We start from the raw sequence: 26,724 nt of genomic DNA, 5'->3' as shown, positions 1-26,724 counted from the left end.
TAAAAGTCCCAGGTATCCAACATGCAGGCTTTTGACTTATGCCTGCTATTGCACAGTTAGTGGAGGTGCTGTGGATGGTTTTCTTGAGTTTGTTTTGTGAGCTGTTGCAGACATTCAGGGAGGCCAAAGGATTTAGTGACCCTACTCCAGTCAAAGATTGAGGACTGTAATTGCAGTACCTCTGGGTCTGCAACATTACCAATCAATTCATTAGAGGCTGCAGAGAAATTTAAGAGTTGCAAAAGGAGATGTTTTCCAGAGTTTCCAGGGCCGCTTTTTATACCTACACCTAACCAAGGAGCATTATGCGTGGTGCCTCCGATTCAACAAGAAACTGGTCATTTAGATTTATGCAACACAAAAGTAGGATATTCTGCCTGTTGTGGCCATTCTGGCTCTTTGAAAAACATTATCTAATTATTCACCTCACCTCCACATTCCCCAGACTATGGCATTGATTTGTTTTCTCTTTTCATTTTGATGTATTTGCTAAATTTCCTTTGGAAATATATATTTTTGGATCTGCTAGCAGCATGTTTGCAGGCAGGAAATTCCAGATGCCAACAGCTCATTATGTAAGAGAATTTTCCTCATTTCCGCACTGGTTCTTTGGTAATTACCTGAAATCTATGTTTTCTTAATACTGAACTTTCTGACACGAGAAAACGTTTTGCCTTAATTACCCGATCAAAATCTTCTTGAACTTCTATATTAAATCTCCCCTTACCCTTCACTGCTCGAGAAACAACAATCCCAGCTTTTTCAATCTCTCCATGCAACTGTAGGTTCTGATCTCTGGTACTCCCTCCACTTCTCCACTAAGTCCTTGAAATCCTTGCCAAAGTGCAATGCTCATAAGTGGACCCAATGCTCGAGCTGGGAACGAACAAATGATGGATAAAAGAAATATTATGATTTTTTGTTACTCTGTGCCTCTATTTGTAAAGTCGAGGAGTCTATGTTTTTGAAAGACTTCTCAACTTGTCCTGCTACTTTCAAAGTTCTGGGTACGGATAACTCAGGTCCCTTTAATCCTGCATCCGCATGAAAATTGAACTGTTCAGTTTAAATGCCGTTTCCTCACATGTCTTAAGAGCAGGTATCTCATCACATTTCAGTGTTAAATTGCATTTGCAAGGTGGCTGCGAATCTCACCAGTCAGTCTCTGTCTTCCTGAAATAGGTTACTGTCCTTCACACTGTTGATTAGCATTTACCAGTTTCGTGCCATATGAAAACTTCGATATTATTCACCTGTGTACAAATGCCCATGACATTAACATACATCAAAACAGCAGCGGTCCCAACCCCACTGTGAACTTCCCTCCAGACTGAAAAACAAGCTTTCTCCACTACTCTCTGCTATCTGTTGTTCAGCCAAAATCCGAGCCGTGAAGCCATTGATCCGATAATCCCATGATTTCCAATTTTGGTCGCAAGAATTTTATGTGTTGCTTCATCAAACACTTTTAATAAGATCGCCCAGTTCCAACTCCTTAACAGTACTTGAAATTCACTCTGCCACATTCGATCTGATGAAACCCTCCAGACTGGACGATTACAATGCACTCCTGGCTGCTCTCCCACATTCTACCCTCCATAAACATGAAATAATTCAAAGCGCTGCTGGTCATGTTTTAAGTTGCTCCATGACCCTTTCACCTGGCACCTCAGTGCTCGCTGACCAACACTGGCTCCCAGTTAACAAAAGTCTTGATTTGAAAATGATTTTCCTTATTTTCAAACCCCCTCATGGTCTCGCCTCTCTATATATCTGTAATATCCTCCAGCTCCACAACCATCCTCGATATCTGTGCTCATGCAGAACTGGCTCCTCATGCATCGCTAATTGTAATCGCTTCACCATTGTCGGACTTGCCATCAGTTGTCTCAGCCCTGAGCTCTGGAATTCCCTGTCCAAATCTCACCTCCCCTCTCAGGCGCTTTTCTCGTTTCCCACACCCATTAAAGTGTACCGTTTTGTCCATGATTTTGGCCAAATAGCTTAATATAGCAGAATGTACATCATAACAGCTCAGTGTCTTACTTGGTATTCTTATGCTTCTGCCACACACCTTGGCAAGTTTACTTACAATAATGGCGTGTTACCAATGCATATTGGTGTCCTTGTGCCGCCCACACAACTGCTCTGCTATTCCCTTTAGAATTCCATTAGACTTAGAATTAGAATTAGAACATTACAGCGCAGTACAGGCCCTTCGGCCCTCGATGTTGCGCCGACCTGTGAAACCATCTGACCTACACTATTCCATTTTCATCCATATGTCTATCCAATGACCACTTAAATGCCCTTAAAGTTGGCAAGTCTACGACTGCTGAAGCCAGGGCGTTCCACGCCCCTACTACTCTCTGAGTAAATAAACTACCTCTGACATCTGCCCTATATCTATCACCCCTCAACTTAAAGCTATGTCCCCTCGTGTTTGCCATCACCATCCGAGGAAAAAGACTCTCACTATCCACCCTATCTAACCCTCTGATTATCTTATATGTCTCCATTAAGTCACATCTCCTCCTCCTTCTCTCCAACGAAAACAACTTCAAGTCCCTCAGCCTTTCCTCGTAAGACCTTCCCTCCATACCAGGCAACATGTTGGTAAATCTCCTCTGCACCCTTTCCAAAGCTTCCACATCCTTCCTACAATGTGGTGACCAGAACTGCATGCAATACTGCAGGTGCGGTCTCACCAGAGTTTAGTACAGCTGCAGCATGACCTCGTGGCTCCGAAACTCGATCCCCCTACTAATAAAAGCTAACACACCATGTGCCTTCTTAACAGCCCAATTAACCTGGGTAGCAACTTTCTGGGATTTATGTACCTGGACACCAAGATCTCTCTGTTCATCTACACTACCAAGAATCTTCCCATTCGCCCAGTACTCGGCATTGCTGTTACTCCTTCCAAAGTGAATCACCTCACACTTTTCCGCATTAAACTCCATTTGCCATCTCTCAGCCCATCTCTGTAGCCTATCTATGTCCCTCTGTACCCTCCAACATCCTTCGGCACTATCCACAACTCCACCGACCTTAGTGTCATCGGCAAACTTACTAACCCACCCTTCTACACCCTCATCCAGCTCATTTATAAAAATGACAAACAGCAGTGGCCCTAAAACAGATCCTTGCGGTACACCACTAGTAACTAAACTCCTGGATGAACATTTGCCATCAACCACCACCCTCTGTCTTCTTTCAGCTAGCCAATTTCTGATCCAAAGCTCTAAATCACCTTCAACCCCATACTTCCGTATTTTCTGCAATAGCCCACCGTGGGGAAACTTATCAAACGCCTCACTGAAATCCAAATACACCACATCCACGCCTTTACCCTCATCCACCTGTTTGGTCACATTCTCGAAAAACTCAATAAGGTTTGTGAGGCACGACCAACCCTTCACAAAACTGTGCTGACTATCGCTAATGAACTTATTCTTTTCAAGATGATTATAAATCCTCTCTCTTATAACCTTTTCCAACATTTTACCCACAACCGAAGTAAGGCTCACAGGTCTATAATTACCAGGGCTGTCTCTACTCCCCTTCTTGAACAAGGGGACAACATTTGCTATCCTCCAGTCTTCCGGCACTATTTCTGTCGACAATGACGACATAAAGATCAAGGACAAAGGCTCTGCAATCTACTCCCTTGCTTCCCAGAGAATCCTAGGATAAATCCCATCTGGCCCAGGGGACTTATCTATTTTCACACTTTCCAAAATTGCTAACACCTCCTCCTTGTGAACCTCAATCCCATCTAGCCTAGTAGCCTGAATCTCAGTATTCTCCTCGACAACATTTTCTTTCTCTACTGTAAATGCTGACGAAAGATATTCATTTAACGCTTCCCCTATCTCCTCTGATTCCACACACAACTTCCCACTACTATCCTTGATTGGCCCGAATCTAACTCTGTTCATTCTTTTATTCCTGATATACCTATAGAAAGCCTTAGGGTTTTCCCTGATCCTATCCGCCAATGACTTCTCGTGTCCTCTCCTTGCTCTTCTTAGCTCTCCCTTTAGATCCTTCCTGGCTAGCTTGTAACTCTCAAGCGCCCGAACTGAGCCTTCACGTCTCATCCTCACATAAGCCTTCTTCTTCCTCTTGACAAGCGCTTCAACTTCTTTAGTAAACCACGGCTCCCTCGCTCGACAAGTTCCTCCCTGCCTGACAGGTACATACTTATCAAGGACACGCAGTAGCTGCTCCTTGAATAAGCTCCACATTTCGATTGTTCCCATCCCCTGCACTTTCCTTCCCCATCCTACGCATCCTAAATCTTGCCTCATTGCATCATAATTTCCTTTCCCCCAGCTATAATTCATGCCCTGCAGTATATACCTGTCCCTGCCCATCGCTAAGGTAAACCTAACCGAATTGTGATCACTATCACCAAAGTGCTCACCTACATCTAAATCGAACACCTGGCCGGGTTCATTACCCAGTACCAAATCCAATGTGGCATCGCCCCTGGTTGGCCTGTCTACATACTGTGTCAGAAAACCCTCCTGCACACACTGGACAAAAACTGACCCATCTAAAGTACTCGAACTATAGTATTTCCAGTCAATATTTGGAAAGTTAAAGTCCCCCATAACAACTACCCTGTTACTCTCGCCCCCGTCGAGAATCATCTTCGCTATCCTTTCGTCTACATCTCTGGAACTATTCGGAGGTCTATAAAAGACTCCCAACAGGGTGACCTCACCTCTCCTGTTTCTAACCTCGGCCCATACTACCTCAGTAGACGAGTCCTCAAACGTCCTTTCTGTCGCTGTAATACTCTCCTTGATTAACAATGCCACACACCCCCACCCCCCCTCCCCCATCTTTTACCATCTTCTCTGTTCTTACTGAAACATCTAAATCCCGGAACCTGCAACATCCATTCCTGTCCCTGCTCTACCCATGTCTCCGAAATGGTCACTACATCGAGATCCCAGGTACCAACCCATGCTGCAAGCTCACCCACCTTCTTCCGGATGCTCCTGGCGTTGAAGTGGACACACTTTAAGCTTGCTAGTGCCCTCTTGCGTCCTTGTAACCTTTTCCCTGACCTCACTACTCTCAACATCCTGTACACTGGCACTACAATTTAGGTTCCCATTCCCCTGCTGAATTAGTTTAAACCCACCCCCCACCCCCGAAGAGTACAAGCAAATCTCCCCCCCCCCACCCCCGCCAGGATATCGGTATCCCTCTGGTTCAAGTGAAAACCATCCTGTTTGTAGAGGTCCCACCTGCCCCAGAAAGAGCCCCAATTATCCTGGAAACCAAAACCGTCCCTCCTACAGCCACGTGTTCAACTCCTCTCTCTCCCTCTTCCTCGCTTCGTTATCACGTGGCACGGGCAAAAACCCAGAGATAACAACTCTTCCTCACTTTTCTCTCGACCTCCACACTTCACATCTTCTACAAATTTCGATATTGTGCTTTGTACCCCGAAGTCATTCATGGATATCATAAACAGCAGTGGTCAACGTCCTGAACCCTGAGGAATGCCACTGTATAGCTCTCTCTGGTCCCAAAAACAGCTATTCACTAAAATGTTGGTAAATGATCTCCTGAATTCTGTTATCCATATTGAGTGTAGTGCTGATTTATTAGCAACCAGTTACTAACTTGAATCACAATATTCTATCTTCAAGTCCCAATCTCGGGTTTGAGCACAAAATGACAGTTTAATACTGAGGGAGAGCTGCACTGTTGGACGTGCCAGCTTTCAGAAGAGACACTACCCAAGGCTTGTTTAGGTGGTTACAAACGAATCCGTGGCACTATTTCAAATAAGAGCTTGGAGGCCATTCCTGGTCTCCTGGTCAATATGTGTCACTCAGTGAACATCAGAAAAACAGGTATTTAGGCAGTTTCTGGCAGTTTGCTGTCTGCATACTGGGCGCTGCGTTTCCTGGATGAGAACAGTGATTGAACTTCAAAAATGCTGCATTGTCAGTATAACGCTTTGAGATGTCCGGTGGTCGTCAAAGGCGCTATTTCAATGCAAAGCCTCCCTTTCTTACTCATGTTTAATGCAATCCGATAAATCCATGTTTTATCAAGTTCTGGATCAATTGCTGATTCCAGCTGAAATCGATGCTTCCTTTTAGTCTATTTGCCAGTCCAATCAGAATGATTTAATGTAAACGGAAGCTCGAGGGACAGCACCTCATCTTCCTTTTAGGCATTCTAAAGTCCTCACGACTGAATATTAAGTTCAACAACTATGTTTTTATTCGATCATGTGCTGTTGGCGTCGTTGGCCAGGCCAGCATGTATTGCCCATCACTAATGGCCCTTGAGAAGATGGTGGTGAGCAGCCTTCTTGAACCACTGCAGTCCGCATCAGGTAGGTACATCCACATTGCTGTTAGAAAGGGACTTCCAGGATTATAACAAAGCGACAATGAAGGAACGTTGATATAGTTACAATGCACGCTGGTGTGTGGCCTGGAGAGGAAGCTGCAGGTGGTGGCATTCCCATGTTCACGGGTTTGGAATTAGAATTAGAACATTACAGCGCAGTACAGGCCCTTCGACCCTCGATGTTGAGCCGACCTGTGAAACCATCTGACCTACACTATTCCATTTTCATCCATGTGTCTATCCAATGAGTACACTCTGCTGCCAAGGTGCCTTGGTGGTGGAGGAAGTGAGTGTTGAAAGTGGTAGATTGGGTGCCACTCTGGATGATATCGAGCTTCCTGAGTGTTGTTGGAGATGCACCCTTCCAGGCAAAAGGAGAGTATTCCATCACACATCCGACTTGAGCCTTCTAGATGGTGTACAGGCATTGAGAAGACAGTTGGTGAGGTGCTCACCACAGAATTACCAGCCTGGGTGAGGTCCTAGAGGACTGGAGAATAGCCAATGTTGTTCCTTTATTTATGAAGGGTAGCAAGGATAATCCAGGTAATTATAGGCCGGTGAGCCTTACGTCAGTGGTAGGGAAAATATTAGAGAGATTCTTCGGGACAGGATTTGCTCCCATTTGGAAACAAGCAACCGTATTAGCTAGAGACAGCATGGTTTTGTGAAGGGGAGGTCATGTCTCACTAATTTGATTGAGTTTTTTGAGGAAATGACAAAGATGATTGATGAAGGAAGGGCAGTGGATGTTATCTATATGGACTTCAGTAAAGCCTTTGACAAGGTCCCTCATGGCAGACTGGTACAAAAGGTGAAGTCACTCAGGATCAGAGGGGAGCTGGCAAGATGGATGCAGAACTGGCTCAGTCATAGAAGACAGAGTGCAGCAGTGTAAGGGTGCTTTTTTGAATGGAGGGATGTGACTAGTGGTGTTCCAAAGGGATCAGTGCTGGGACCTTTGCTGTTTGCAGTATATATAAATGATTTGTAGGAAAATGTAGCTTGTCTGATTAGTAAGTTTGCGGACGACAGAAAGGTTAGTGGAGTTACGGATAGTGTTGAGGATTGTCAGAGGATACAGCAAAATATAGATCGGTTGGAGACTTGGGCGGGGAAATGGCAGATGGAGTTTAATCCGGAAAAATGTGAGGTAATGCATTTTGGAAGGTCTAATGCAGGTGGGAAGTGTACAGTAAATAGAAGGACCCTCAGAAGTATTGACAGGCAGAGAAATCTGGGCATACAGGTCTACAGGTCACTGAAAGTGGCAACGCAGGTGGATAAGGTAGTCAAGCAGGGATACTGCATGCTTGCCTTCATTAGTCGGGGCTTAGAGTATAAGAATTGGCAAGTCATGCTGCAGCTGTACAGAACTTTAATTCGACCTCACTTAGAATATTGCGTGTATTTCTGGTCGCCACACTACCAGAAGGACGTGGAGGCTTTGGAGAGGGTACAGAAGAGGTTTACCAGGAAGTTGCCTGATCTGGAGGGCATTAGCTATGAGGAGAGTTTGGATAAACTCGGATTGTTTTCACTGGAACGACGGAGGTGGAGGGGCGACATGATAGAGGTTGACAAAGTTATTCGCGGTATGGACAGAGTGGATAGTCAGAAGCTTTTTCCCAGGGTGGAAGAGTCAGTTACTAGGGGATTTAGGTTTAAGGTGATAGGGGCAAAGTTTGGAGAGGATGTGCGAGGCAAGTTATTTACACTGAGGGTGGTGACTGCTTGGAATTTGCTGCTGGGGAGGTGGTGGAAGCAGGTACGATAGCAACATTTAAGAGGCATCTTGACAAATTCATGAATAGGAAGGGAATAGAGGGATACGGTTCCCGGAAGTGCAGAAAGTTTTAGTTTAGGCAGGCATGAAGATCGGCGCAGACTTGGAGGGCCGAATGGCTAGTTCCTGTGCTGTACATTGTTTGTTCTTTGTTCTTTGTTCACTGACCTGCATTTGTGGATGAAGCATTTATCTGTCTGGTCGAGTTCAGTTTCTGCTCAATGGTGACAACCAGGATGTTGATGGTGGGGGATTCAGCGATGGCAATGCCATTGAATGACAAGGGGAGATGGTTAGATTCTCTCTTGTTTGAGATGGTCATTGCCTGGCACTTGTGTGGCGCGAATGTCACTTGCCACTTATGTGCCCAAGCTGGACGTTTTTTAAGACTTGTTGTATGTGGCCATGGGTTGCTTCAGTATCTGAGGAGTCGCAAATGGTGTTGAACATTGTGCAATCATCAGTGAACATTCCCACTTCTGACATTATGCTGGAGGAAAGTTGGTTAATGAAGCAACTGAGATCATTAGCCCAGGACACTACTCTGAGCAACTCCTGCAGTGATGCCCTGGGACTGAGAAGATTGACCTCCAACAACCACAACCATCTTTCTTTGTGCTATGTACAACTCGAAGCAATGGAAAGTTTCCCCCCTGATTTCCACTGGCTTCAGTTTTGCTAGTGCTCCTTGATGCCATACTCTGTCAAATGTTGGCTTTATGTCATGGTCAGTCACTCTCACCTCACTCCTGGAGTTCAGCTCTTCAGTCCATCTTTTTATCAAGGGTTAAATGAGGTCAGGAGCTGCATGGCACTGGCAGAAGCCAAATTGAGCATCAGTGAGCAGTTTACGGCTGATCAAGTGCTGCTTTGTAGCATTGTCAACGACCTATGCCATTCCATTGCTGATAATCAGGAGTTGACTGATAGGGCGGTAATTCGCCGGGTTGGATTTATCCTGCGTTTTATGTACAGGACATACTTTTTTATTTGTTTTATGTGATGTGGGCGTCAATGACCAGGCGGCATTTACTGCCCATGCCTAATAGCCCATGAGAAGGTGGTGGTGAGCTGTCTGCTTGAACCGCTGCAGTCCATATAGGGTAGGAACACCCACAGTGCCATTTGGAAGGGTGTTCCAGGCTTTTGACCCAGCAACCATGAAGGAATAGTGATATAGTTCCAAGTCAGGATGGTGTGTGGCTTGGAGGGGAACCTGAAGGTAGTGCCTGTTTCCACGAATCTGGTGCTCGTGTCCTTCTAGGTGGACTGTGTGGACGGTGGTGCCTGATTAGCCTTGGTGCATTGCTGCAGTGCATCTTGCAGATTGTACACACTGCTGCCACTGTGCATCGGTAGTGGAGGGAGGGAATGTTTGTTGACGGGGTGCTAACCAAGCGGGCTGCTTTGTCCCGGATGTTGTCGAGCATCCGGAGTGTTGCTCGAGCTGCATCCATCCAAGCAAGTGGAGAGTATTCCATCACACTCCTGACTTATGCCTTGAAGATGGTGGACATGCTTTGGGGATTCAGGATGTGAGTTACTCCCCACAGGATTTCTGGCCTCTGACCTGCTGTTGTACCCACGGTATTCATATGGCTACTCCAGTTCAGTTTCTGGTCAATGGTAACCGCCATGCTTTTGAAAGTGGGGGCTTCAGCGATCGTTGACCAAAAACTGAACTGGAGTAGCCATATAAGTACCGTGGCTACAATAGCAAGTCAGAGGCCAGGAATCCCGTCGTGAGTAATTCACGTCCTGACTCCGCAAATCCTGTCAACCATCCACAAGGCACAAGTCAGGAGTGTGATGGAATACTCTTGACCTGCTTGGATGGATGCAGTTCCAGCAACACTCCGGAAGCTCGACCTGGTATTTTACACTGATGTGCTGCGCTACCCCATCATTGAGGTTCGGGAAATTTATGAATCTACTTCCTCCAGTTATTTATTGAAATATCCACCACCATTCATGACTGCAGAGCTTCGATCTGAATCGTTGGTTGTGGGATCACTTAGCTCTGTCTCGCCCATGCTGATTATGCTGCTTTGGCATGCAAGTAGTCCTGTGTTGTAGCTTCAGCAGGTTGGCACCTCATTTTGAGGTATGCTTGGTGCTGCACCTGGCATGTCCTGTTGCACTCTTCATTGAACCAGGGTTGATACCCTGGCTTGATGGTAACAGTAGAGTGGGGAATATGCCGGGACATGAGGTTAGAGAGTGTGTTTGAGTACAATTTTGATGCTGATAACGATCCACAGTGCCTTATGGATGCCAGTTTTGCATTGCTAAATTTGTTCGAAAGACATCCCACTTCACACGGTGATAATGCCACACAACACGATGGACGGTATTTTCAATGTGAAGGTGGGACTCCGTTTCCACAAGGGCTCTGCGGTGGTCACTCCTACCAATGGACAGATGCATCTGCGGCAAGCAGATTGGTGAGGATGATGTCAAGTATATTTCCCCCTCGTGTTGGTTCCTTCTCCGCTTGCCGCAGAACCAGTCCAGCAGCTATGACCTGTAGGACTCGACCAGTCGTGGTGCTACCGAGCTACCGGGAATTGAAGTCCTCCACCTAGAGTGCGTTCTTCACCCTTGCCACCCTCAGTGCTACCTCATCGTGGTGTTCAACATGGAGGATTACTGATTCATAAGTTGAGAACGAGGGTGGGGAGCGGGTGCAGTAGGTGGTAATCAGCAGGAGGTTCCTTGACTGTGTCCTGAGACTTCATGGACTCAGGAGTCGATGTGGAGGACTCCCAGTGCAACTCCCTCCCACAGGCCCACCACCTCTTTTGGGTCTGCCCTGCCATGAATGGCGATAATCGTGTCTGGGACAAGGTCCGTTAGGAATTATGTAGAAAGTATGAGTTTGTCAGGCTGTTGTTTGACCAGTCTGTGGCACAGCTCCCCCACCTGTGACAGAATCTCCCAGACGTTAGTAAGGATCAACAAGGCTGGATTTGCTGTAGTCATTTCCAGTGCCGAGGTCGATGCCAGCAGGTCCGTCTTTTTAGTGTTTTTATTGCTTTCATGGGATATAGACATCGCTGCCCAGGCCAGCATTTATTGCCTATCCCTAATTGCCCAGGTGGTGAGCTGCCTTCTTGAAACGCTGCTGTCCATGTGGTGTTGGTAGACCCGCAGTGCTATTAAGAATGGCGTTCTGGGATTTTGCCGCAGTGACAGCGAAGGAAAGGTCATATAGTTGAAGTCAGAATAGTGTGTGGTTTAGAGGGGAAATTGCAGCTAGGGCTATTGGCGTGCATCTGCTGCCCATGTACTTTCAAGTGGAAGAGGTCACATGTTTGGAAAGTATGGGCTGATTAGCCTTGGTGCATGCATCTTGTAGATGGTACACACTGTTGCCACTGTACATCGCTGGTGGAGGGAGTGAATGTTCGTGGAAGAGGTGTAACTGAGTGGTTTGCTAGACAATTTTCAGAGTCAACCACATTGATGTGGGTCTGTAGTCAAATGTAGGCCAGATCAGGTAAGAACTGTGGATTTCCTTCACGAAAAGGCAATTGTGAACCAGACTGCTTTTTTGTGACCTTTAACAATGGTTTCATGACCATCATTAAATTAGCTTTTTAGTCCCAGATTTTTTTATTCATGGATTTAAAATTTCATCTTCTGCCATGGTGGTATTCGAACCCATGTCCACAGGGGAATACTCGGGGCCTCTGGGTTATTAATCAAACGACAATACCACTACAGCAACACCTCCTCTCAACTTGGGCAGTTTTCTACATTGCTGGGTTGCAGCTGGACTGGAACAGCTTGGCTCAGGGCACAGCTTATTTTGGTCCATAAACAGGGTTGGTCGGGTGAGGCAGTGATTTACTTGTATTCTTTTTAATTTTCTATACTGCATTCGCTGCTCATAGTTCGGTCTCCTCTACATTGGGAGACAAACACAGATTGGGTAACCACTTTACAGAATACCTCCGCTCGGTCCACAAGCATGATCCTGAGCTTCCGGTAGCTTCCCGTTTTAATGCTCCATCTTGTTCCCATAGCCACATGTATGTCCTTGGCCTGATGCAGTGTTCCAATGAACATTCGCTCAAGCTCGAGGAACAATGCCTTATTGTTTCATTAGGCAATCCACAGTCTACTGGACTCAATATTGAGTTCAATAATTTCAGACCATGAGCCCAATTATTTTTGATTATTTATTACTTTTATTTAATTTATCTATATAAATATATATGCTTCTTTCACGTTATTAATTTCTTAAGCGTGTGCCAGTCTCTAAATTACTTTTCATGTTTTTGCCTTCGTGCACAGCTATTCAATATTCTGCCTTTGCATTCTCTCTGAACTCATGCTTTCTCTTTTACTGCAACTATTTAGCACTCAATTTGCATTCTGTTGCATGGCATCTGCCATTTTATCTCTCCTCACTCTGTCCCATCACAGTGCTTCCTTCTTGCTCTACTTCCCCCGTTCCCCATCTCACTTGTTCATTTTGCCAGTTCCGATGAAGGATCGCAGACCTGAAGCTTTAAATCTGTTTCTCCCTCCACAGATTCTGCCAGACCTGCTAAATATTCCTGGTACTTCCTGTTCTCATTTTAGTGTTCCAGCTTCTGAAGTACTTTGCTCTTATCCCATAACCTTTGCAGTACCCAGTGCCTTCAGCCGTTTCTTTAAACCAAATGGAGAAAATCGGATTTCGACCTTGACTGCCATTTTGTTTTGCATTCTGCTGGGCTTAAACTTGTTTTTCATGTTTTTCCTTTCAGACAGAGCTGTTCATTATTCTGCCATTAACACTCATGTTGGACTCATGCCTTGATCTTTTACCAATCCCTTTGCCTGCTGTTGCAGGATATTTCTTTCATTTCATCTTTCCTGCCCTATACTCTATCAAAGACGTCCCTTTTGCTCTTCTTTCCCCCTTCCCCCACCACCAATTACTCAAAGTTGATAACATTTATAACCGTTTCCAGTTCTGAAACGTTAACTCAATTCCTTTCTCCACAGATGTTGCCAGACCCGCTATGTAGCTCCAGCACTATAAAAAAGTATTTAATTCAAACCCTTTTTTCATCGGGAAATTCCTGCCACAAATTATATGCAGCACTGAATCTGGTAACCAATGTACAAATGTCACCCCAACTTCTTCAAACGCATCTTTTTACTCATTACCTGGTGTACAATTTCTCTGACAATAATTGTTTACAGTTAACTTAGCAATTACAGAGATTACTTGCTTCAGTGATTTTCAAGTGGACTCATTTCCAATCATTGTTCTGAAATAACTGAATTCCGTGCTGCCTGTCACAGGTGAAGGAATCTCTCAGTCTTTCCAATAACTAACTTTCTATACAAAGCAAAGTGCTTCAGAACCTGGAAATCTGTTATAAAATCATAACATTCTGGAAATTTTCAGCAGGTCTGGAAGTAGCTGTGGAGAGAGAAAACATAACTAATATTTCTGTTCCGTGACCCCACCCCCCGTCAGAACTGGGAGTGCCTAGAGAGGGAACAGATTGTAAACCAGACAGGGAAAGGAAAGAGAGAAGGAAAGTATAAGCGGAAAACTCTGTAATAGGGTGGAAAACAGGAGAGATTAAATGACAAAACGGATGATGCTATAATGTAAATTGGCAATGGGACAAGTAAAGAAACAAAGAATGGGTGTAGAGGATGTGTACATGGGAAAATGCCGATTCACCAGCAACAGCCGCCGTCCAATAATGAGATCAGATTTTATGATCTGAATTGTTTTTAACTTAATGTTGATGATTTTATCTTTCCCATTCCCTGCCTGGAGGAAAAACTATTACATCTCAAAGCACTGCCAGTTCTGGCGATGTACCACTGACCTAAAACATTAACTGTTTCGCTCTCCACAGACGCTGCCGGACCGACTGAGTATTTCCAGCATTTTCTGTTTCTACTTAACTTTCTATCATATCCTTCCCTCCGTTACTGTAACTGGTTGTTTTGGTATATAACTGAGGTATAGTGAATGGCGATGGCTTTGGATATTTTACTGTCTAGGCCCCTTTGAAAATTAATCCAATTATCACTGAATGAGGACAAGTATGTTAGCCCAATTTATGTCTATTAGATAGTTTCTGAGATGTCAGCTAATGTATCCTAGCAGAAGTATTGATGAAAAACATAAAACCTGTAAAAATAAAACACATTACTATCTGTCTGCACTTTTCTGATTGGATAGTGGCTTGATTTGCTATGAAGTGTCTGCTATACAAGCCTCGATTACATGGCTCCGGACTTCAGCTCTCACAACTGCCTTGCCTCGATTACCTGGCTCTGACTCTCACTGATCCCTCATCTCAGTTCCCTGGCTCTGGCTTTCACTGCTGCCTTGCCTCAGGTACCTGGTTCTAGCTCTGACTGTTCTTTGCCTCGGTTACTGGGCTCCGGATACCAGCGATCACTGCTCACGCCCGTGAGTTCTGGGCTCTGGCTGGTTCCTGGTCCCTGTTACTGCGATTCAGCTCTTTCTTGGCTCGGACCTTGGTACTACGCTCCAGCTCTCACAGCTCCCCAGCCTCAATTACTGGGCTCTGGCTCTCACATTCCCCCACCCCAACCACCCCGGCCTCGGTTACTGGGCTCCAGCTCTCACTGTTGTGCAGCCTCGGTTACTGGTCGCCAGCTCTCACCGCTCCCTTACCTCGAAAGCTGGGCTCCGGCTCTCAAGGCTCCCCAGCCTCGGTTACTGGGCTGCACCTTCAATGCTGTCATGCCTCGGTTACAGGACTCCGGCTCTCATTGCTCCCTGGCCTTAGTTAATGGGCTTGGGCTCTCACTGCTCCTTTGCTTTGGTTACCAGCCTCCAGCTTTATCTGCTACACAACCTCGTTTACTCAGCTTCCACTCTCACTGCTTCCCGGACTCAGATAGCGTGCTCCATCTCTCATTGCTCCCCAGTTTCACTTACTGGTCTTCGCCTTTTCCTGCTGATCGGCCTCAGTTACTCGATCCCAACTCTTGTGGCTCCCCAGCCTCTGTTACTGTATTCTGGCCTCCCACCAGCGGTACTGATGATGATGGGAGAAAGAGGTGCGACGCCATTGTGGGGGAGGAGTGGAGACGGCATGGTAGGATGGAGACAGGATGGCATGCGTGAGTTGAGGATGGACGTCATGGTAGTTTGGAGTGGGGCGGTAAGGGGTGAGAATGGCATGGGTAGTATATGACGGTGGTTGGGGACGGCATGGGAACAAGGTGTATGATGGGGAATGGCATGTAATGATGTGAGAATGTTAGAATGTTTGGGATGATATGGCATGAGACGGATTGCATGGCAATAATGGCCAATTTACCGATCAACCTGCAAGTCTTTGGCATGTGGGACGAAACCGGAGCACCCGGAGGAAACCCACGCAGACACAGGGAGAACTTGCAAACTCCACACAGGTAGTAGCCAGAATTGAACCCGGGTCGCTGGAGCTGTGAGGCTGTAGTGCTAACCACTGCGCCACTGTGCCACAGTTACAATATCGATATTAATTTCAGCACTAACATTTCTCAATCTCTGCTCGCGGATAAGAAACAGCAGTGATACTCGGTCTGAACCCGGGGACCATGACTACAAATCTTGCTCCAGTCTGAAAAGCAACTGCCATTCACCACAATGTTGATACGAAAAACGTACTGAAGTTGTAACTGTACTCATTAATATTTACCAGTCGTCATATTTATTATAAATCTGTTATTGCTCATATTAACTTTAATAGTTTTTTTTTATTTACTTGTCAATCCATTCACTGATTCCAGCTGTTTTTTTTATTGTATTTCCTAATACAGTTTGATGATCTACTTTAAATCCTGTGTCCAGCAGAAATAACTGTCAAAGGTACAGTAATTTGATCCATCATTGGCTATGTTAATAAATGTATAAATGTCTCTCTCAACTTCTTTAAACTGATGTTTTTGCTCCCAACCTAATGTCTGATCCCCTATAATTTCCCGTGTTTACAGTTATCATAGTGACGATTGAGATTATTTGTTTCATTAATTTTTCAGTGGGCTCATTTCCAATTACTGCTTTAAAATAATTGAATTCCGCGCTGCCTGTCACAGGTGAGGGTATCTCTCAGTCAGTCCAACATTTAACTTTCTATGCAAGGGAAAAGTGCTGCAGATCCTGCAAATCTGAAATAAAAACAGAAAAGGCTGGAAATATTCAGCAAGTATGACAGCATCGGTGGACAGAGAAAAAGAAATAATGTTTCAGGTCAGTGAATTAATGTTTCCTTCGTCAGAACTGGGAGAGGTGAGAGGTGGGACGGTTTTTAATCCAGGTAGGTAAAGAAGGGAGTTGAGGAAAGTACCAATGACAAGGTATATAATACAATGGAAAACAGGAGAGATTATATCACAAAATGACGATAGTGGAACGTAAAATGGGATGGCAATGGGATAAGCAAAGAAACAAATGATGGGTGTAGAGAAGGTGTATGTGGGAACATGTAAAATCACGACAAACAGCTGCCATACAATAACATGATTAGATGTTATGATCTGAAATTGATAAACACAATTTTGATGATGGCACCTGCCTCTTTGCTGGCTCTCGGTTCTCACTGCTCCCCAGCCTCAGTCGCCTCTGGCTGTCGATTCTACCTCGCCTCGGTTACTGGTCTCTGGCTGTCGTTGTTCACCAGCCATGGTTACTGGGCTCCGGCTCTTGCTGCACCCCGACCTCAGTTACTTGACTCCAGGCGCTGCTACTACCAGCCTCAGTAACTGGGCTACTGGCTCTCACTATAATTTCCATCCTTGGTTAATGGACTCCAAACCCTGATGTTACCGGCCTCGGTTACTAGACTCTGACTCTCACTGCTTACAGCCTTAGATTCTGGGCTCTGGCTGGCTCTTGGCCTCGGTCAATGTTATTTGTTTCCTGCTGCTCTCCAGACTCAGTGCCTCGGCTTCTGGGCTCTGGCTGGTTTCTGGCCTCGGTTACTGGGCTTCAGCTTTTGATACTCTTTGGCCTTTATTACTGCACTGGCTTTCGCTGCAGCTGGCCTCAGCTACCGGACACCGGCCCTTGCTGTTCCCTTTCTTCGGTTACTGCCCTCCTGTTCTCACTGCACACCAGTCTTGGCGACTGGATACTGATTCCAACTGCTGTCCGGCTTTCGTGACTGGGCTCCAGATCCCTTTTGCTTCCTGGATTCCATTACTTGGTTTTGGCACTTGCTGCTTCCCGGGCTGGAGAACTGCGTTCCAGCACTTCGTGCCCCTGGCATCGATTACTGGGTTCCAGCTCTCGCTGCACCCCACGCTCTGTTGTTGTGCTCCAGACTCCGCCTCTTGTTGTAGCCCAGCTTCTGTTACCAGACTCCAGCTTTTGCTGCTCTTGGCCTCTCATACTGGGCTCAGGCTTTTGATGTTCCCTTGCCTTGGTTACTGGCCACTACCTCCCGCTCTCCTCGCCTCAGTTAATGGCGTCCAGATCGCGCTGCTTCCTGAAATTGATTTGTGGACATTTCTTTTCTGTTTCCTGGCCTCGAAAACTGGGATCAGGCTCCACTGCACCCCGGACGTGGTTCCTCGGCTCCAGCTCTCATTGCTTCCACCTTTGTTTACCTGGCTCCAGCTCTCGCTGCGCCCTGGCATTGGTTACTGGGCTCTGGCTCTCACTACAACCAGCCTCAGAAACTGTTCTCTTGCTCTCAATGACCTCCAGTCTCGGCGAATGGGCCTCTGGCTCTCGCTGTTCACTGGCCTCATTTATTGTGCTCCAGCTTTCACTATGCCCCAGTCCGCTCATGGGCATCAGGGCTTGTTAATCCCCAGCCTTGCTTACTGTGCAGTGACCCCTAGACCACACTGTTCCCTGGCCACAGCTATTGGGTTCTGGCTCTCACCACTCCCCAGGCTCAGTTACTACGGACCTGCCCTCAGCTCTCGCTTCTCGCTCTCCTCGGTTACTCTTCTCTGTCTCCTGGCCCTCGCTCTTCCCTAGCCTCGGCAATTGGGCTCCTGTTCTCGCTGATTCCCGGCCTTGGTAACGAGGCTCCAACCCTCTCTGCTCCCTGACGTTGGCTACTGGGCTCCAGTTTTCACTGCTCACCGGCCTTGTTTATTCGGCTCCCGCCCTGTATGCTCCCTGGCCTCAGTTACTGGGCTGCAGGTGCCACAGCTTCCCAACCCCAGTTGTTGGGCTCTGGCTCTCACTTCTCCACAATCTCAGTTACTTGTGTCTTAGTTTCACTGCTCCCCGCCCTTGTTACTAGATGCTGGCTCCTGCTGTTGTTGCACTGCCTCAGATAGTGGCCTCAATACCTAAGTTTCTGCAAGGAAAATGGGGGAGGGGTCGATATGATCAACAGTGAGTTGAACTATTTCAATATTGCTGATAATAGAGACCAGTTGTTGAAGCTGTTCGTCGTGCACTCATCAGGACATTCCCAAGCATACCAATGTAATGGAAAACTGGTGCATTGTATCAAACATGTCCCTTCCACTGGTCACAACAGGCAATGCACAGGCTGAATCCAACAAGCCAGTGCTTGCAAAACTTAAAACACAGTGTCCAACATTAGATGTGATTCCGTAATTGGGCAGCATTTGCGAAATAATCCTCAGTGTGCCAAGAAGTGTACATTTGCAATTACAGGAAGCTGCATGTATTAGTAAACAGAGCCCTTTTCTTTGCAGAAAGAAAGCACATGTACAGACATTGCTCCTGATTCAGGTAAACAAAATAAGTGGCTCTGTCTCTTGGCTCTCACTCTTCCCCAGCCACAGTTCCTGGACTCTGATTTGCGCTGCTTCCAGGCCTTCGTAAATATGTTCCAGCCATCCCTGTTCCTGACCTTTGTTCCTGAGCGCCGGTTATCGCTGCTTCCCTACCTTGGTAATGAGACCCCTCTCTTCTCTCTCCTCCTAGACCTTGGTCCAGCCATCTCTGGTAGCTGGTCTCGATGACTGGGCTCCGGCTCTCTGTGCTGTGGTCTTGTTCACTGGGCTCCAGCTGGCATTGCTCGCTGGCCTCAGTTGCTGGGCTCTGGGTCACACTGATCTCTCGTATTGGTTACCAGGCTCTGATTCTCACTGCTCCCTCACTTTGGTTACCTTGTTCTGGCTTTCAGTGCTCCCTAGCTTCGGTTACTATGCTCAGTATCCCAGCGCACGCTGTGCGCACCCTTTGGTTCTGCTTTCTGGCAGGTTCCTGGCCCCTGTTACTGAGCGATGGCTCTTGCTACTCTTTGGCCTTTGTACTGGACTCCGGCTGTCAATGCTCCCTGTCCTCGGTTACTCACCCCACGCTCGCACTGGTCCTTGGCTTTGGTTACTTGCCTCTGGTTCTCACTGCTCCCCAGCCTCAATTACTGGGTTCTGGCTCTCACATTGGTACCCACCCTCCTGCACCCCCTTCACAACCCCCGTCCCCGCCCGCACCGCCGGCCTCAATAACTGGGTTTAGGCTCTCATATTTCCACCTCCCCACCATCTGGCCTCGGTTTCTGACCACTGGCTCTCACCGCTCCCCGGCCTCGGTTACTAGGCTCCAGCTGTCAGTGCTCCCCGGCCTCAGATAGTGTGCTCCATCTCTCATTGCTCCACAATTTCACTTACTGGTCACCGCCTTGTACCACCCATTGACCTCAGTTACTGGCCTTCAGCGCACTCTGCTCGATGGCCTCAGTTAATCGGGTTCTACTCTAATGGCTCCCCAGCATCTGTTAATGAGTTATGGCTTCCACTGCTGGCTACTGATGATGAAGATAGAGCGGTGTCCCACCATTATGGGGAGGAGTGGAGACAGCATGGTAGGATGGAGAGGGGACAGCATGGGTGGGTTGAGGGTGGATGTCACAGTAGTTCAGAATGCAGTGGTTAGCACCGCAGCCTCACTGCTCCAGCGACCCGGGTTCAATTCTGGGTACTGCCTGTGTGGAGTTTGCAGGTTCTCCCTGTGTCTGCATGGGTTTCCTCCGGGTGCTCCGGTTTCCTCCCACATGCCAAAGACTTGCAGGTTGACAGGTAAATTTGCCATTATAAATTGCCACTAGTACAGGTAGGTGGTAGGGCAATATAGGGACAGGTGGGGATATGGTAGGAATATGGAATTCGTGTAGGATTAGTATAAATGGGTGGTTGATGTTCGGCACAGACTCGGTGGGCCGAAGGGCCTTTTTCAGTGCTGTATCTCTAAATTAAACTAAACTAAACTCAGTTAAACTAAATGGGGCGGCATGGGCTGGGAATGGCATGGGTGATCTACGAAGGTGGTTGTGTATGGCACGGGAGCAAGGTGTATTATGAGGAATGGGAGGTGATTATATGGGAGGCCTGAAATGTTTAGGACGTTATGGCATGAGTTTGATTGCATGGGAATGATGGATTGGAATCGGACGGGGAGTTAAAGGGAGTGCAATATAGATAGTCATTTCAGCACGAGCATTTCCGGATCTCTGCTGGTGTATAAGAAACCACCGTGATCCGAGTACTGAACCCTGGGAAACATCACTCAAAAACACTTTCCAGACCGAACAACAGCCATTCACCACAATGTTGAGAAACAAGTTGTGACTGTCCTCATCTGTAATTACAAGATGTCAGATTTATTGTAAAACTGGTATTGCGCATTTTAGTTCAATAATCTTATTTTGTTTATTTTTCAATCCTCTCTCTGATTCCAGTTGCAATTCCTGTTCTGTTAAAATTCTATTTCCTAATACTATCATGATGTTTTAATTTAAATCCTGTCTCCAGCAGAAATACCCCGAACTTCTTTAAACTGGTGTTTTTACTCCCAACCTGATACATTATTTTTCTGGGAATTTCCCTTGGTTACACTTAACTTAGTAATGATTGAGATTATTTGTTTCATTGATTTTTCAGTGGACACATTTCCAATTATTGCGTTGAAATAATTGAATTCCGTGTTGCCTATCACAGGTGAGGGAATCTCTCAGTCAGTCCAATATCTAACTTTCTATACAAGAGCAAAATGCTGCAGATGCTGCATCTGAAATAAAAACAGAAAATGCTGGAAATATTCATAGGTCCGACAGCATCTGTGGAGAGAGAAGTATAGTTATTGTTTCAGGTCAGTGACCCTTCGTCAGAACTGGGAGAGGTGACAGATGGTACAGATTTTAGGCCAGGCAGGGAAAGGAGGGAGTGGAGGAAAGTACAAATGGCATGGTCTGTAATAGAGTGAAAAACAGGAGGATTATATCACCAATTGATGATAGAGAAATGAAAAATGGAATGGTAATGGGAGAAATAAATAAACAAATGATGCGTGCAGATGAGGTGTAAATGGGAACATGTGAAATCTCCACACACAGCTGCCACTGACACCACTAACAGCTTAGATGTCATAGAGTCATAGAGTTATACAGCACAGAACCAGGTCCTTAATCCCATCGTGTCTGTGCCGGCCATCAAATACTTATCTATTCGAATCCCATTTTACACCACTTGGCCCCGAGTCTGGCGTTCAAAGTGCTCCTCTATATACTTCTTAAATGCTGCGCGGGTTCCTGCCTGTACTACACCTTCAGGCAGTGTCTTACAAATTCGAATGACCCTCTGGTGGTAGAAAATCCTAAAATCCCATCTAAATCTCCAGCCCCTCATCTTACATCTATGCACCCTGGTCATTGACGCTCCGCTAATAGAAAAAAACTTTTCTTCCTATCTATCCTATCAATGCTCCTCATAATTTTCTATACCTCTGTCATATCCCCCTCAGCCTTCTCTGCTGTAAGGAAAATAACCGCGCCTTTTCAGTCTCTCTTCATTGCTGAAATGCTCCGGCCCAGGCAATATTCTGGTGGATGTCCTCTGCAACCTCTTCAGTGCAATCACAGCCTTCCTATAGTGTGGTTCCCAGAACTGTACACAGTACTCCAGCTGTGGCCGAACTAGCATTTTCTGCAGTTCCATCATAACCTCCCTGCCCTTATATGTTTTGCTTAAAAAGGCAAGTATTCCATATGCCTTCCTGGCAAACTTATCTACCTGTGCTGCTGCCTTCAGTGATCTATCGACAAGCACACCAAGGTCCATCTGATCCTCTGTACTTCTAAGGGTCCTACCATCCATTGTATATTCCCTTACCTTGTTACCCCTCCCAAAATGTATCATCTCATACTCATCAGGGTTAAATTCCATTTGCTACAGCTCCGCCCATCTTACCAGCCCATCTATACTGTCCTGTAATCTAAGGCTTTCCTCCTCACTATTTATGACACCACCAATTTTCGTGTCATCTACGAACTTACTGATCATACCACCTGTATTCTCGTTTAATTCATTAATGCACAGGAGAAACAGCAAGGGTGCCCGCACGGATCCCTGCAGTGCACCACTAGTCACATGTTTCCACTCGCATAAACAACTCTCGATCATTACCCTATGCCTCCTGCCACTTTGCTAATTTTGGATCCAATTTGCCAAATTGCCCTGGATCCCATGGACTCTTACCTTCTTGACCAGTCTCCCATGTGGGATCTTATCAAAAGCCATACTGAAGTCCATGTAGACTACATCACTTATTTTACCCTCATCTGCACATCGAGTTACCTCCTCGTAAGATTCAATCAAGTTAATTAGACACGATCTCCCTGACAAAACCATGCTGACTATCCCTGATTAATTCCTGTCTCTCCAAGTGGAGAGCAATCCTGTCCCTCAGAATTTCTTCAAATAGATTCCCAACCACTGATGTCAGACACACCTGCCTGTAATTACCTGGTTTATCCCTGCTACCCTTCTTGAATAATGGCACCACATTCGCTGCCCTCCATTCCTCTGGTATTTCTCCAGTGACCAGAGAGAATTAGTAAATTTGTGTCAGAGCCCCTGCTATCTCCTCCCTTGCCTTACATAACAGCCTGGGATATATCTCACCTGGGCCTGCGGATTTGTTCACTTTTAAGCCCGCTAAAACAGCTAATATTTCCTCCCTCTCAATGCTAATATGCTCCAGTATATCACAATCCCGCTCCCTAATCTCTACACCTACATCGTCCTTCTCCTTAGTGAACACTGATGAAAAATAATCATTGCAAACCTCAGCAGATCCGCACACAGATTATCACTTTGATCCCTAATGGGCTCTCCACTTTCTCTGGTAATTCTCTTGCCCTTAACATAATTATGAAACGACTGAGGATTTTCCTTTATCTTGCCCACCAGTGTTTTTTCATGTCCCCTCTTAGCTCTCGTAATTACTCTTTTAAGAACCCCTACACTTTCTATACTCCTTTAGTGCCTCCGCTGTTTGCAGTGCTCTGAATCTGCCATAAGCCTCCTCTTTCCCTTATCCAATCTTTTATATCCGTTGACATCCAGGGTTCCCTGGACCTGTTGGTCCTACCCTTCACTTTAGCAGATACATGTCTGAACACTCGCTATTTTCTCTTTGAATGACTCGCATTAGTTTTATGTAGAGTTTCTACAAGTAGCTCTCCCATTCCACTTTGGCCAGATCCTGTTTGATCATATTAAAATCGGCCTTCCCCCAATTCAGTTACTTTATTTCCTGTGCATCTTTCCCCTTCTCCATAAGTACCTTAAATTTTACAGAGCTATCCACGAAATGCTTGATCACTGACACGTCATTACCTGTGATGTGACCACCTCACTAACCGTGCTATCCACGACGGCCTCCGCATCGCGTATGCTCCACAGTGATTCCATCCGCAGATCCAGGTGCGCATTGCAGTCAACCAGCAGCTGCAGCTAAACACATTTCCTGCACACATGGTTGCCAGGGACATGGCAAGTTTCTCAGATATCCCTCCTTCGCAGGAGGAGCATATCACAGGGCTGAGCTCTATTGCCCTGACTTACCCTTAGAATAAGCTCCTTAGTTACACCCTTTAATACAGAGTAATAATTAGGGTAGGAACCTTTTTCCACTCCATACACTACCACTCAGAATCTAAAATCCCTACCTTTACATTTAATTCAGCGATTGAAAGTAGTAAAAATAGGCTAGAAACACCCACCTATTCCTACTTACCAATCAGCTGCCTCAACTTATCTTGCCCACCAGTGCTTTTTCATGAACCCACCCCTCTATATTTTCTATACACCTCTGGGGTCACCGTTGTGTTCAGCGCTCTGAATCTGAAATCCTGATACAATCCTCTATATCCCGTTACATCCAGTGTTCCCTGAACTTATTGGTCCTACCCTTCATCTTTACTGGAGCATGCTGGCACTGAACTCTTCCTATTTCCTTTTTGAATGACTCCCACTGGTCTGATGTAGACTTTCCTACTAGTACTTGCTCCCAATCCACACTGACCAGATCCTGTTTTATCATATTGAAAGCAACCTTCCCCCAATTCAGTACTTTAATTTCCAGTCCCTCTTTGTCCTTTTCCATAACTACATTAAATCTTACAGAGTTATCGTCAAAATCCCCGAAATGCTCCCCCACTGACACTGCCACCACTTTTCCGGCTTTATTCCCTAAGATTAGGTCCAGCACTGCCCCTTCTCTTGTAGGACTTTCTACGTGCTGGTTCAAAAAGCCCTCCTGGGTACAATTAACGAATTGTGCCCCTTTAAGCATTATGCACGGCGTTCTTCCCTATTCTGGTATGTAACTCTTGAAGTCAACTTTGATGATTAAACCTGCCTCTTAACTGGCCCACGGCTTTCACTGCTCCCCAACCTCCGTTAATGGCCTCTAGCTGTCAATTCCAACCAGCCTTTGTTACTGGTCTGTGGCTGCCGTTGTTCGCCAGCCTTGGTTACAGGGCTCTGGCACTTGCTGCACCCCGGCCTCGGTTACTGGGCTCTGGGCCCTGCTGTACCGACCTCAGTTACTGGGCTACTAGCTCTCACCAAATTCCTAGCCTCGGTTACTGGGCTATGGCTTCCACTCCTACCCGGACTGCCTCTCACTGCTCACACCCTTAGGCTCTGGTCCCTGGCTGGTGCCTAAATAATCTTCAGTGTTCTAAGAATTGCGCTGACAACCAGTTCATGATTGCCAGTAGGGCTCGCAGTGTGGCGAATTTGCACTTACTGGAAGCTACATATGTTAATACACAGAGCCCTGTTCTTTGAAGGCAGAAAGAACACGTAAATTAAATGCTCCTGTTTCAGCTAAACAAAATAAGTGACATCCATTCGTTGGCTCATTCCTCCGGGCAATGCCTTAACTGATCAAAGTCAAGCTCCCTGGTTTAAATTGCAAACAAAGCTGAGCAGTTAACGGTCAGTCATCGGAAACTGATGCATTCTCCATGGCAGAGCCTCTACCAATCAGATTTCACTTGCCAACTGAGCAGCACCTTCTTCTCATATAGCATAAAGTTACTGTTTTTTCCTCACATTCATATACTTTTGGATTGTCCTTATGAGTGTGTTTAAGCCGAAAAGCTGCGAGAATATGTCTCTATTTTCAGAAATACTCAAGTTTTGTAATATTAAACGACTATTTCAGTGTTTTCCTTTTATCATTTAATCTATCCTGCCTTCCTCCGTTTCACAGACCATCCCGTTTGTTAGTTTAGTTACAATCACTTCAATGCATCACTGGACACAGGAACACATATCGAAATCTCAATGAGTCCTCAATCAAACTGGCAACTTTGCGCACAGCCTGATGTATAATTTCCCTGTTTATTTCCCTTCCTCACAGTTAACTTGCTGACGATTAGGATCATGTCTCAGCGAAAGTGCGGTCTCTCCAATTGTGTCACTCGCTACCTGGTGGCCATGGCAGCGGCGGATCTACTGGTCATTATCTTCGACCTGATATTGAGGCACATTCCCATTGTTTATCTGGAACAACTTAATTCCTTGCGGTCCATCCCCGTGTGTAATATCCACGCAGTCCTGCTGTTTGCAGCCACAGACTGTTCTGTCTGGTTCACCGTCACTTTCACCTTTGATCGATTTGTGGCCATTTGTTGCCAGAAGCTGAAAAGTAAATATTGCACCGAGAAAACGGCAGCTGTGGTTCTGGGAACAGTGACTGTGCTGAGCTGTTTAAAGAACATCACCTGGTATTTTATTTTACAGGTCGGTATTCGAAGGTGAACATGCCTTGATTTTGTTCTGTTACAGATGGTATTCGGTTCTCTCGGGTCTGGATAACAATCGAGCTCTTCCGTCACATTCTAACCCCATTTGCCCCATTTGTGGTGATTCTTTTTCTCAATGCTTTGACTGTCAGACACATTTTAGTAAGTAGCAGAGCACGCAGCAGACTCCGGGCTCACAGCATTGGGGAGATTCGCAGAGACCCAGAGATGCAGAGCCGAAGGAAATCGATCATTTTATTGTTAGTTATCTCGGCAAATTTCATATTGTTATGGGCAGTATTTATGGTGGTTTCGATCTGGAGCCAGTTGTATAATTTAGGAGATCGGTCTGTAATTCCACCAATGTTTCTGCTGCAAGTGGGTTACATGCTGCAGCTCCTGAGTTGCTGCACAAACACTGCGATTTATGCAGTGACCCAGGCTCAGTTCAGAGAGCAGCTGAAGAATGTGTTCAAATATCCCTTTACTCAAATTGGTAAATTCATTCAATAATGAGAGGAAGCGAATCACTGACTATTTCCA

The sequence above is a fragment of the Heterodontus francisci genome, unplaced genomic scaffold, assembly GCF_036365525.1.
Source record: "Heterodontus francisci isolate sHetFra1 unplaced genomic scaffold, sHetFra1.hap1 HAP1_SCAFFOLD_101_1, whole genome shotgun sequence".
NCBI lineage: Eukaryota > Metazoa > Chordata > Chondrichthyes > Heterodontiformes > Heterodontidae > Heterodontus > Heterodontus francisci.
Note: the sequence above shows the minus strand (reverse complement) of the source record.